Genomic DNA, 12,360 nt, shown 5'->3' on the forward strand with positions numbered 1-12,360 from the left:
TTCCTGCTATTTACTGAATCATCACTTCCCTGGGCACTAGAACTTCTGCTCTGTTCCTCACCCTTCCCCAGCCCAAATCTAGGTGGCTTCTCACTTGTCTCTGAATCAGGTAAGCCTCGGAGTTCTAACAAGGCAGTATAGTCCCAGGTCCTATGATGTGAGATAGCAAGTCAAAATAAGAATGTCATGAGCACTTCGATGTTGAAAACTTCAGCTAAAGAAAAACGCACAACCTAAAAGTTGTGAGTTAAGTTTTATTTGGTGACCTTACTGAGCACTCATTCCAGACTTCAACCTCTCAGTGACTGGCACATAGTAAGTGCTCAGTAATTTTCTTGGAATGAAAAATAGTGAGAGCAGTATGTGACAGGTGACAAGTAGGTTGTACAGAAAACAAGATAAGAAGAGTGACTGAAGAGTTTGAGAGGAGGAGGAGATCATAGTGGGCCGGAGCATCCAACAACATCCTCATTTTATGTAAGAGAAAACTGAGGCACAGGGAGGTTAAGTATGTTGCCCAAGGTCACACAGCTAGTAAGTAGTAGAGGTAAGATTTGAATCAAATTGTCAGACCCCAGGCTCTACCTGTATAAACCTTTGGTATTTTAACTGTTATGTATTTAATTCACAGAATATAAAAATACAAATATGAACCAGTGATTTCATGGATGTTCTTGTTTAAAATGAACAATGAGCAATGAGTCCATTTAAAGAAAATAACAGAAGGAGAGTGGTTGTCTGAAAGGACAGAAATCAGGCAGGTGGAATGCTGATGACTAACGATTATTTCTATAAAACACATAATTAACTATGATAAAATGTAACAGACCTGTAGTTTACATACCTGCACAGGTAGCTGATGAGGTGTGTGCTCTATTTTCAGGTCGACTTGACTCAGTGAACATGTATTGACTGGTTAAACTTTGTTACTGTAACCTTAGGATCTCTCATGCCACTGTCAGTAAATTCCTTTACACTTTGGACCTTGGCCTTAAACACTTTCACCCTTTCCTCCCCTTTCATTTCTCTGCACTACTGAACACCTACCTTTCTCTTTAACCTAGCTTTTCACCCTCTCAAGTAAAGTTTGCTTCCTAATTTCTCCTATATCTCAGCCAAGAAAGGGCACATTCTCATTACCCTCCACTCCACTGTTGCTTCTGGATCATCTCTACATAACTTTCTACCTTTTAAACTCAACAGTCTCTCCTCTCTTGAAACTCATGTCAGACTATAATTTTCTCTCCATCTTTGCCCTGTGCTGTCCACCAACTTTCAAGTTACTTTTCCACACTCTGAAGACTCTGACCCCAACAATATTTGAGTGTGACTACTCTTCTTGAAAAATCTCATCTTTTCTTTGCTGATTTTGTGTTTCTCCACTGAAAAGGAGAGATTTCTTCAAGGTCCCCCTCTTTCTCCTTTCTCCTCTCTCCCTGGGTGACCTTCATGTCTTCAACCGTTACTTTTTGTCAAATGTCTCGCAAATCCACATCTCTTGCTCAAACCTCCTCTGAGCTGCTGGCTGGAATTTCCAAATGTCTCTTTGCAATATCTCCAAAATATCCTGTCAGCTCAAACCGTATATGAAAAAAAAAAGAATGAGCTCACTCTCTTCCTTCTAATCCTGGCTTTCCCTCTGTGCCCCTTGTCCCAGTGAATGGTAGTGGTATAGAAGAGAATAAATCCTCTCTTTCATCATCCCCCAACATACCTTTGGTCACTATGCCTCTTCAGTGGATCATCGTCTTTCAATTCTTACAGATGCTCAACCAGACTATCCTATGTGCCTTCCTTCTCAGGTCATACTGCACCAGTTAACAGAACAGACTACTAGACTAACGCTAGAACACGGTATACTCTCTCTCAGGTCTCTTCCAAGTGTCAATTTTGTCTATAGCACGGAGTTAAAATTTTTTGATTTGAAAGCCAACAATCTCTCCCAACCTATTTGTCCCCTCCCCTCTTTCTGTATACACCCTATTGTAACCAACCCAGAGTTCCTGATGTCACCTGAAGAAACTATTCATTCTTCAAGAAGTGCAAGAAGTATTTATTAAGTACTTGGCATTAGCCCACCTCTGTCCTAAGTGTTGGCAATATAATGGTGAACATGACCTCTGCATTTAGATTTAGATGATACAAGCAATGAAAACACAGTGTTGTAAACACCGATCTAGGAAGATAGCTGGGTACTATGGGCATTCATCTAGAGGCTCCTGACTACACCGGGGCAAGATCTGGGGAGTAGGAAGATATGGAAGACTTCCTGAGCTGAGACCCAAAACATAAATAAGAATTATTCAGATATAATATGGGAAGGGAGTGCCTGTTACAAGAGAAGAAAATGTATGCATAAAGAATTGGGGCAAGCAGGGATGGCCAGAGAAAGGGAACTGAGAATAGAGATTAGAGAAGAAAAAAGAAACACAAGATGTTGTAGAAACCAAAGGAGGAGTGAGAAGACAAGAGCAGACCACAGCAACCATGTTGCCAAGAGGTCAAAATAAGATGCGGATTAAAGAGTGTCCATTGGATCTGCAATGGAGAAATCATTGATGACCTGGCCAGAAGCCCTCTGAGCAAGTGATGTAGACAAAGGCTAGAACACAGTGGAGAGAGAAATGAATTAAAAGTGAGGCATTGGAATTACAGACAAATCTGAGGAAATTCAAAAACCACTACATCTTTATGCTGTATCCTCATTTACACCACTTTCCTCCTCTCCTGCTTCTCTCCCTATTTTACCTATACTGTCATCCCCAATTCTCTTCCTATTGAAAGCCTAGCCATGTTTTTAAAGATCAAATCAAATAAAATCTTCTTTGAAATTTTTTTCCATCTATTGTCTTATTTTATTTTATTTATTTATTTTTTAAATAACAGAACATACTTTTTAAAAAATAATTAATTTATTTATTTTTGGTTACTTTGGGTTTTCGTCACTGCATGCGAGCTTTCTCTAGTTGCAGCGAGCGGGGGCTACTCTCTGCTGTGGTGCGCAGGCTTCTCATTGTGGTGGCTTCTCTTGTTGTGGAGCACAGGCTCTAGGCGCGCGGGCTTCAGTAGTTGCAGCACGTGGGCTCAGTAGTTGTGACTCACAGGCTCAGTAGTTGTGGTGCACGGGCTTAGTTGTTCCGCAGCATGTGGGATCTTCCCAGACCAGGGCTCAAATCCGTGTCCCCTGCATTGGCAGGCGGATTCTTTACTGTGCCACCAGGGAAGTCCCCAAATACAATCTTTTTTTTTTTTTAACATCTTTATTGGAGTATAATTGCTTTACAGTGGTGTGTTAGTTTCTGCTTTATAACAAAGTGAATCAATTATACGTATACATATGTTCCCATATCTCTTCCCTCTTGCATCTCCCTCCCTCCCAGCCTCCCTATCCTACCCCTCTAGGGGGTCACAGACCTACTAGAGAATGGACTTGAGGATATGGGAAGGGGGAAGGGTAAGCTGTGACAAAGTGAGAGAGTGGCATGGACATATATACACTACCAAACGAAAATTGCTAGCTAGTGGGAAGCAGTGGCATAGCACAGGGAGATCAGCTCGGTGCTTTGTGACCAAATACAATCTTATTTTGAGCTTCCCTGCACTCCTGGCAGTTAAAATGGATTACTCAGTACTGGCTACATAAATCTTTGCTGAGTTAGCAAACTGTTCCCCTCGCACTGATCATATGGAATTTCCTTTGTATGTCTGTTATAGCACTGACTTCTTATTACCTCGTAATCTATTTAGTCATACACACCTGTCTCCCTGACTATACAACTTGATGATGAACTAGCTATGTATTAGTCACCTTTAAACCTCTCACAGTTTCTAAGTACATTGGGCAGTGGCGTCATCCAAATGGAACTCTACTGTCTGTTCTCTAGCTTGCATTGATGTAAGCACATGCTACGTATGCCATGATCTTTATACTTGGAGACAGTGGTTTTTAATGGTATCTATAATCCTAGGATTTGCTAGAGTCATCTTTAGCCTCTCAAAATCTTTCCACTATTATTCATATGCTTTACATATTCTAAATTCTATACAATGTTATCAGATTGGATCTCTGTATGAATGAATAGTCTACGAGTCAACTTTGTGATTCAAGGAAAACAACCCACTCAACTTTCAAGCTCAGAAGGCTCAAATAGCAACTCATTAATGAAATTAAGTTACTATTCACACATATCTCTCTTTCCAAAGAACAACCTAGGAAATGTTAAACCAAGCCAAAATAGAAAAATGACATTGAGCTTTTGGGTTTCTAAGGACTAAAACCAAAAGAATAAGTCTTATTCTTAAATTCTAAGTACCTGATGATTATTTGGATTTGATTGATTTGAAGAGGGCAAGGACCATACAATGTTCGATGGATTTATTATGTTGTAGACTGACAGACTTCCAAAAACTTTCAAAAATTCAGTAGTTGGGGAAATTAAGAGCAACTTAAAGTCTGTTAAATTCATACAATTGATAAACTCCACTTTTAAAATACTTTAGAATTTCTATTAGCATGTTACATAATTCTTCTGCAATGGAATCTGGAACTTTTGTCACTTCCTCCCTTTCAAAGCCCCACCTTTCACCGCATTTTAAAGAAAAAGCACAGAAATAGCCAACTCATCTCGGGGTCACTCAGTAGAATTGGGATTAAAGTCCAAAGCTCCATTTCTTTAGAAAACAAAATTAGGAAGCAACTATGGTTAAATGTTAATATCTGACAAAAGTGGGTAGTGGTGACCCAGGCAATTGTGATATTACTCTCTGTTCTTTTCTCTTGGTGTGAAATGTTTCATACCTTTAAAATGAGAGGGAAAATATCCATGTCATCCAAAATTACTGGAGAATATTCAATAACAAAGAATTTCTTGTACTGATTCTTAGTTACCCAATTTCCATACTTGCCCCATGAGGACTTAGGGCCCAGCTATTTCTTCAGTTTCCAGAGGAAGAAACAAAAGTAGTTAAGAGAAGCCAAATGATTCTGGAGTAAGGGTAGGTGCAAGTTCAAGTCAGAGTTAAAATTCCTGGAGTATCAAAGGACAAGAGGCTACCTCCAAATACTGAAAGCATAATAGACATTCAATTAGCACTGATTTGATTAATTGGTTGCTTGTTTAACAGGAACGAGAGCTCAGCTCCTTGAGAAAGATGGCAGATGTCACCTTTCATTCATCACCGACCATGGCAGTGCTGGACCAGACTCAGGCAACCTTTGTGTAACTTCAGAAGTGATGAGAGTTTAAAGTGGAAGCAATCACACTCTCAAGGGGCCGTGCATTTATAAGGTGACTTACCTGGGGTTACTGGTACTGTTAATAGCCTCCGTGTGGAGCAAAGTTAATAAATCCAATTATAGGGGCTTCCCTGGTGGCGCAGTGGTTGAGAGTCCGCCTGCCGATGCAGGGGACGCGGGTTTGTGCCCTGGTCTGGGAAGATCCCACATGCCGCGGAGCGGCTGGGCCCATGAGCCATGGCCGCTGAGCCTGCGCGTCCGGAGCCTGTGCTCCACAACGGAAAAGGCCACAAGAGTGAGAGGCCCGCGTACCACAAAAAAAATAAATAAATAAAAAATAAAAATAAATCCAACGATAGGAAGAACTACAGAACCTAAGGACAAGAAAGAGCAAAAATATCCCCAAGGAAATTAACATCCAATCTCCCTCATTTTGCAGCATTTCTGTTGCCGAAGAGGTGACTAGATGGTGCTGATTTGGTTGGTGGAAGTGTCCACCAAACAAGAGAGAGAATGCATGGTGGTCCCAGTCCAGCTCTGTAAATCTTCTTTGTCCTCCAGTTTAATACAGCAGCATTATTCAGCACGAGCTTTTACTGAGCGCCAACAGTAAGATACTACACTCTCTTTTCTCCCTTACCTTCTCAATGTGTTATCTCTCTATCAGTCCTTCTCAATCAATCCCAATCTCTCTCTCTCTCTCTCTCTCTCTCTCTCTCTCTCTCTCTCTCACACACACACACACACACACACACACACACACACACTCCCAATATTGCTAGCAATTTGTTCTGCCTACAAGAAACCCATGTTCAAAGTCTATGAGGCATCACTTTAAGTGGCTGTAGGGAGTTGAATGAACCAAGGAAGGCCAACCTCAACTCTAAGGAAAGATATTGGCTGAAAAAACAAACTGAGCTCTAGTCAGTGCTCACTTCCTCGAGGCTGTCTTCTTAGGATTCCTTCTCCGTGCTAACTCATAACTAAGTCGCTACAATCAGCTGATCTTCCTCAGCGGCGACACGCACAATGTGGGCCCACCTTTCTAGGTGCCAGCTGTTCAGCTCATCCCCAGCGTCCTTGACTGATGTCTCCTACTTCTCTCCAACATCATCTCCCACTGCCCATGAAACCCTGCCTCAAACAGGCAAGTCCAGTCTCATCTTGGACGTCTTCTTTCTCACATGCATCTCGGTTCATGTTCTCCTGGGAAATCTCCCTGTATCCACCCCACACAACAAATCCTCCCAGTCCTTATATCTCCACTGCAGGCACAACCTCTAGAAAACTTCCCTGGACCTATCAGCTCCTCGGCTGAAAGGAGGACCCTTGTGGCATTGATAGCCTCTCCCCTCTCTGGGTAGTTACTTCATAAGCTTCTCTGCAGGACTGGTCACCTGTCTCCCTTAACCAGATTGAAATCTTCCTTCAAGCTGAAACCCTGGCTTACCCCAGTCTGGAACAGCACGGTGGGCCATGCCAGAGTCACCAGTACTCGACTTACCCAACCCCTGTTGACTATTGCTGCTGTGGGATGAGAATAGCAGAGAAGGGGGTCTGACAATTCAAGGATATGGGGCAGATCCGAGGATCCAGAGATGCTATGACTTAGGGACCACATGAGTCCATGATACATGATACATAGAATTTCCCTTAGCTTTGTCTTAACCAAGGGCCATTACACGGTGCAGGAGGATTCTAGTGACAAGGGCACAGGTGATATGTTCACCAAAGCTTCTCAGGAGAAGTGTGGTTCAAATGAATCCTTTTAGAGAGAGAGTGGTCAGAGTCACAAGAAGCAAAGATGTGCGTGTGTCTATGTGCGTGAGCACGTGTGTGACTGCTGTTTGCACGAGTGGTTCTTACATGGAGGTGGCATTCATGTGCCCTCTCTGGGCAGCCACAGCCCTGGTTGGAGCCAGGATTCTACCCTGGCCAGGGCTGAGGATGGGAAGGTCCTCAGGCAATCTTGAAGGCTGCAGCTGGAAAGGACTTAGTAAGAAACCCAGGCGCCCCCCCATCCCATTGCACAATGGAGAGGTAGGACCTGGAGATGATGGTGAGCTTGGACCAGACTCTGGGTGAGCGAGAATGTCAGCTCAGACTCTGTTCCTGACCTGAGTGGGGTGGGGCACAAATGCCTGCCGGGAGCCTTCTTTGTCACCTATAAAACACCGCCAGTGACCGAGAGGAGGAATCTTGAGGCTCATGCTGTCATTAAGTCACCCTCCCAGGCTGGGCCGTATACTGTGTCTTTCCAAACCTTGCCCCTGGGACTGGCAGTGGAATTTCTCCTACACAGCTCCATGAGAAGGAGCCAGAGAAAGTTAGAGAATGTTTCAAGAAGGGCAGTGAATGAACAGGTGGGAGAAAGGGCTGCACAGAGGAGAGGGGGTATAAGATGAGCCAAAGGGAAGCCAAGGTCAGCCCTGGGCACATGACGGCAAAGACCAAGTTGAGAGATGCTTTTGTCTTCTCTGCAGGTGAGGAGAGCCAGACCAGGCAAGTTCTGGGAGTTGCCTCTGAACACCCCAGCCTGCCGAGTCCTTTGGTTTCCATGACCTGGAAATGGTGGGTGAGGGTATGGCATGGAGGCAAAGCTGGTGGTGGGATGAGTCCCAGACACACACAGTCAGGGCCCCTGAGCGAGTCCATCCTTCCTAGGCAGGCTGCCGTCACTGTACCTGGGGGACCAACGCTGGGCCAGACCTCAGAATAGGATACCTCCTTCAGGACTTCTCGTCAACTTTGGTCTGAACTTGCCTGAGACCAAGACGTCCTATGCCTCAGCCAGCCTAATCCTCCTAAAAAATGCTTTCATCTCACTGCTCCCAGGATCAGATCACTCTCCTGGCTCCAGAGTGCCTCCTGCTTCAAGTCTCAACTTCTCTGCCCCCTTCCAGGCACCCCTAGTTCAGCCCTGCCTCCTTCCCCATCCTCAGATCCCTCCCCTCGCTGCACACTCACTCTGTCCGCTCATTCCTAACTCCCTTGCCTTTCTCTCACCTCTCTTACGCAGGAAAACCTGTCTTCTCCCTCTGCATAAAAATAATCTGCTTATCCATTCAAGCGTGGCTTGGGCTGACTTCTCCCATGAATCCTGCTTCTTTACGAATTCACATGGATCTCTCCCTTCTCAAAATGTCATTGTAACAACCCAGAGCACACACGGGAATGTAGACTCTGAGCTCTGGGGAAAGAGAGCTCCCAGGCAGCAAGATGACTAATCAATGGTCTGACTCCCAAGTCTGCTGGGCAGGTTCACACAGGGCATCTGATAGTCCGTATGACATCTTTGTGCCCATTAGAAAGAGGTGCCCCCACCTGCACAGCGGTACGCGGCAGCCCTGGTGCCAATCCCTCACCTGCTGCCCACTAGCTGTGTGCCCTGAGGCAAGTCCTTAATTTCTATTAGCCTCAGTTCCTCATCTGTAAAATGGAGGTAATAGTGCCTACCCCACTGGGTGATTCTAAGAGTTAAGTATGAAAGCTGATATAAAGTGCTCAGCATTTGAATCCATGGAGCAGTCACTAAATGTTAGCTATTACTGTCATGAGCCTTCACTACCTGTTTGATGAGCTGTCTCTAGAAAAAGGAAAGGTCTTCAGTAATTTTTTTAAGACAGCAACTGATGCCTCTGCCTCTTTCTCTTCTTTTTTCTTTGCCATCATATCACCACATCCCATAATTGGCAATTTCAAAGACCCTGGAACCAAAAGTAATACAGCTGTGGGGAAAAATTACATCTGAGGAGTAAGAGGAATCAGATTTAGCCTAAGACAATCCGGGCATCAGGAATACAAGAGAGAGGGAAAAAATTAACCTCTAAAATGGGAGAAAGGGAGTGAGAACATTGTCCCTAAAGCCGGTATTCGCGAGTGGGGAGGTATGAGCACAAATGAAATGGATGTGAAAGCCGAAGCATTATAGGGCTGGCTTGGGCAGTTCTTAACGATTAAATGAATTGACTTTGGAGTTTTGACACCATAGGGTTCAAATCTTCAATTTGCTCCTTACTAGCAGTGTGATATTGGACAAGTTGCTTAACCCCTCTGTGCCTTAAATTTCCTTTCTAGGGATAGCAGATGAGTAGAACCAATTAAGGGAGATAGCATGGTAAGTGTCCCCATATTTGATAGATATTTAATATGTAAGAGGCCCTCTGTGACATCCACTGAGAGGAGAAATCTCTGCCCATTTTTCAGCCATGGGACCATTAATAACCCTTACCATCTCCTCCAGAATAAATCATCCCTGAACTGAGTCAGGGTTCAGGACAACCAGGATTCACGTTGAGGAGGAAGCAGGAAACATAGGGACAGTTGCATTTATCACAGTAAATATGTGATGCCTTGTTGAGTATCCGACACATTAACTTTTGTTGAAGGCATATGCATAAACAAGCAGCTAGTATATAATTTAGCCTGGAATATTACTTAACCAGAGCAGAATTCATAATCCTGATGAGGATTTATTTTGTATTTTTTATTATGAATAATTTATACAAAAGTAGAAAAGTTTCATAAACCTCAGTGTATTCATCACCCAGATGCAACAACAGTCAACCCATGGCCAGGCTTTTTTCACAGACATCCCAATCTCTCCCTGCCCAAAGCCAAATTATTTTGAGGCAAATCCAAAATACCACAGCATCTCATAATGAGGGTATATTTTTTGTAAAGGAAAGGGAGAAGGGACACATACCTTTTACATAAGTTTTACTTTTCCTCAAACAAGGCATGCATGACAAAGAGGAGGCAGGATGAGCAGAAAGTGACTAATTCTAGTCCTTTTTAATTGCTTCTCCACTTTATATTTACTGCTGTTATGTATGTTGCTGTTATATTTACTGCTGTTATGTTATATTTACTGCTGTTATATTTACTGCTGTTATATTTACTGCTGTTATGTATGTTGCTGTTATGTATGTTGCCCTGTAATGTGTAGCTTTAGTCGTCTCACTTGGATTTGTTTCATCAACTCCAATGGAATCGAAAACACATGGTTAGCAAGAACCATGTTTTCCTCTCACTGAATTTAATGTACGTTCTAATGTTCTGTGTGACATCTGATCTACCTTTCCACATCCCTTTCCTCTTAACGTCCTGCCTTCCACCCTCACCAATCTCCTAACCTCCTAATAACTTCCTAACTTCCTTCTATTAATCCCATCAACATTGACTGGGCACAGATCCTGGTGTACAGTAGACAAAATGAAAATGAGATGGGAACACCTAGCAGACCACTGGAGGTTGAAAGCTGGCAGGAAGGTGGTGCATATGCAGCTGAGCCTTAAAGGATAAGAATGAATTGGCCAATAAAAGAGGAGGTGGAAGGCAGTGAGGGTGCAGGTAGATCATTTTAGGAGGAAGCAGCCCTGACAAGGGTCTAGGAAGGAAATTTGGGTTCCCTTTGGGGAACTGCAAAATGTACCATGTAGCTGGACCAATAAATTTGAGGGGCTAAAGGGGGGGGAGAATAAGGGTTGAAAAGGTAGATAGAATTAAACATAGTCCGGTCCTTGGAGAACAGTAGCGGTTGGTTTGGTTAGGGTGGGGGCTTGTTGGAGTAGGGCTGCTGGGAGTGAGGGGTCCTGATATGATGGAGACACAGCTAGGATGCACTCTCCAAGTACCTGGAAGTCTTTTCAAGTCCTACAGCATCTCCTGGGAAAGCATAATCTCCCAAGACTGGCATATCTGTTTGCTAGATTACTAAAAACTGGTTCCTTCCCCAAATATTTTTTTTCTTGATATAGAACCTACATGTCAAAGTAGGCATAATATCCAAAGCTGGTACATTTATTTTGTTTGCAAACATTTGTTTTCCCTGAAAATATTTTCAAAGCAGAAATTAGGCCAGACCTTATTATTATTATTATTTTAAAATAAATTTTATTTATTTATTTATTTATTTATTTAATTTTGGCTGCATTGGGCCTTCATTGCTGCGCGTGGGCTTTCTCTAGTTGGGACGAGAGGTGGCTACTTTTCGTTGCGGTGCATGGGCTTCTCGTTGCAGTGGCTTCTCTAGTTGCGGAGCATGGGGTCTAGGTGCACGGGCTTCAGTAGTTGTGGCTTGTGGGCTCTAGAGCGCAGGCTCAGTAGTTGTGGTGCATGGGCTTAGTTGCTCCGTGGCATGTGGGATCTTCCCAGACCAGGGCCCGAACCTGTGTCCCCTGCATTGGCAGGCAGATTCTTAGCCACTGCGCCACCAGGGAAGTCCCAGACCTTATTATTTTTATCTATTTCTTTTACTTGGTGCAGCAAAACAAATGCTGATTAGGATGGAAAGGTGGTGATGTGGACAAATCATTTTTATGGTGGTGGTTGTTTTTATCAGGTTGACTGTATCTGTAATGCACCTGTGGAAATATATTTGGAAATGTTCACTTCATAGCCCTTGAGCTGTTTAATCATGTAGCTGAGGCTTTGAGTTAGATTTGTAAAACTCAAAATGAAATCAATTGACCACTGAATTGGAGTGTGTAGATAATCATTGCCATGGAATTATCTATTCTTTCGTCACTTCCCCAATTTTCTTGGCAGTTGAAAATTCCACACTTTGCACTTGAGTTGTTGCACTTGACTACTTTTAGAGCTCAGGGGCTGGAGGGTTGTTTTTAAGTTTCATGGGTCATGAATTTGAATTGCAGTGAAGTATGCAACAGAGCACTTTGGAGTGAGAAGTGTGATTAAATGACCTCTAAGTTTCCTTCTATTTACATAATATCTAGTTCCTGGACCATAGAGATCTGGAGCTACTAAATTTAACTATCTATAACTATATCTACATCTATATCTATATATTAGTATTATCACTTTTAATGTTCGATAAAAAAGGAAAGGCTATTTTCTACCTGAGCCCTAGTGTGCTCAAGAGACCGTGTACCATGGGACAAGCTGCTTTCTGATGGACCCCTCCCCTCCAGGGGTGGGGGGCAGAGTCAGAAGTGGGCTGGAGTTAGAATTAAACTAAATTTCAGGAAGATGACTCAACGACAAGTTTGGATGGTAGAGGTAAGAGTTTGACCATGTTGAGATCTAGTTTCATATTTTATGATATTTACATTCAGGGACCACAAAGAATCTTGTTCCAGGACAATTCCAGGTCCCCTGCATCC

Source organism: Lipotes vexillifer, unplaced genomic scaffold (genome assembly GCF_000442215.2).
Source record: "Lipotes vexillifer unplaced genomic scaffold, Lipotes_vexillifer_v1.1 scaffold147, whole genome shotgun sequence".
NCBI classification, from domain to species: domain Eukaryota; kingdom Metazoa; phylum Chordata; class Mammalia; order Artiodactyla; family Lipotidae; genus Lipotes; species Lipotes vexillifer.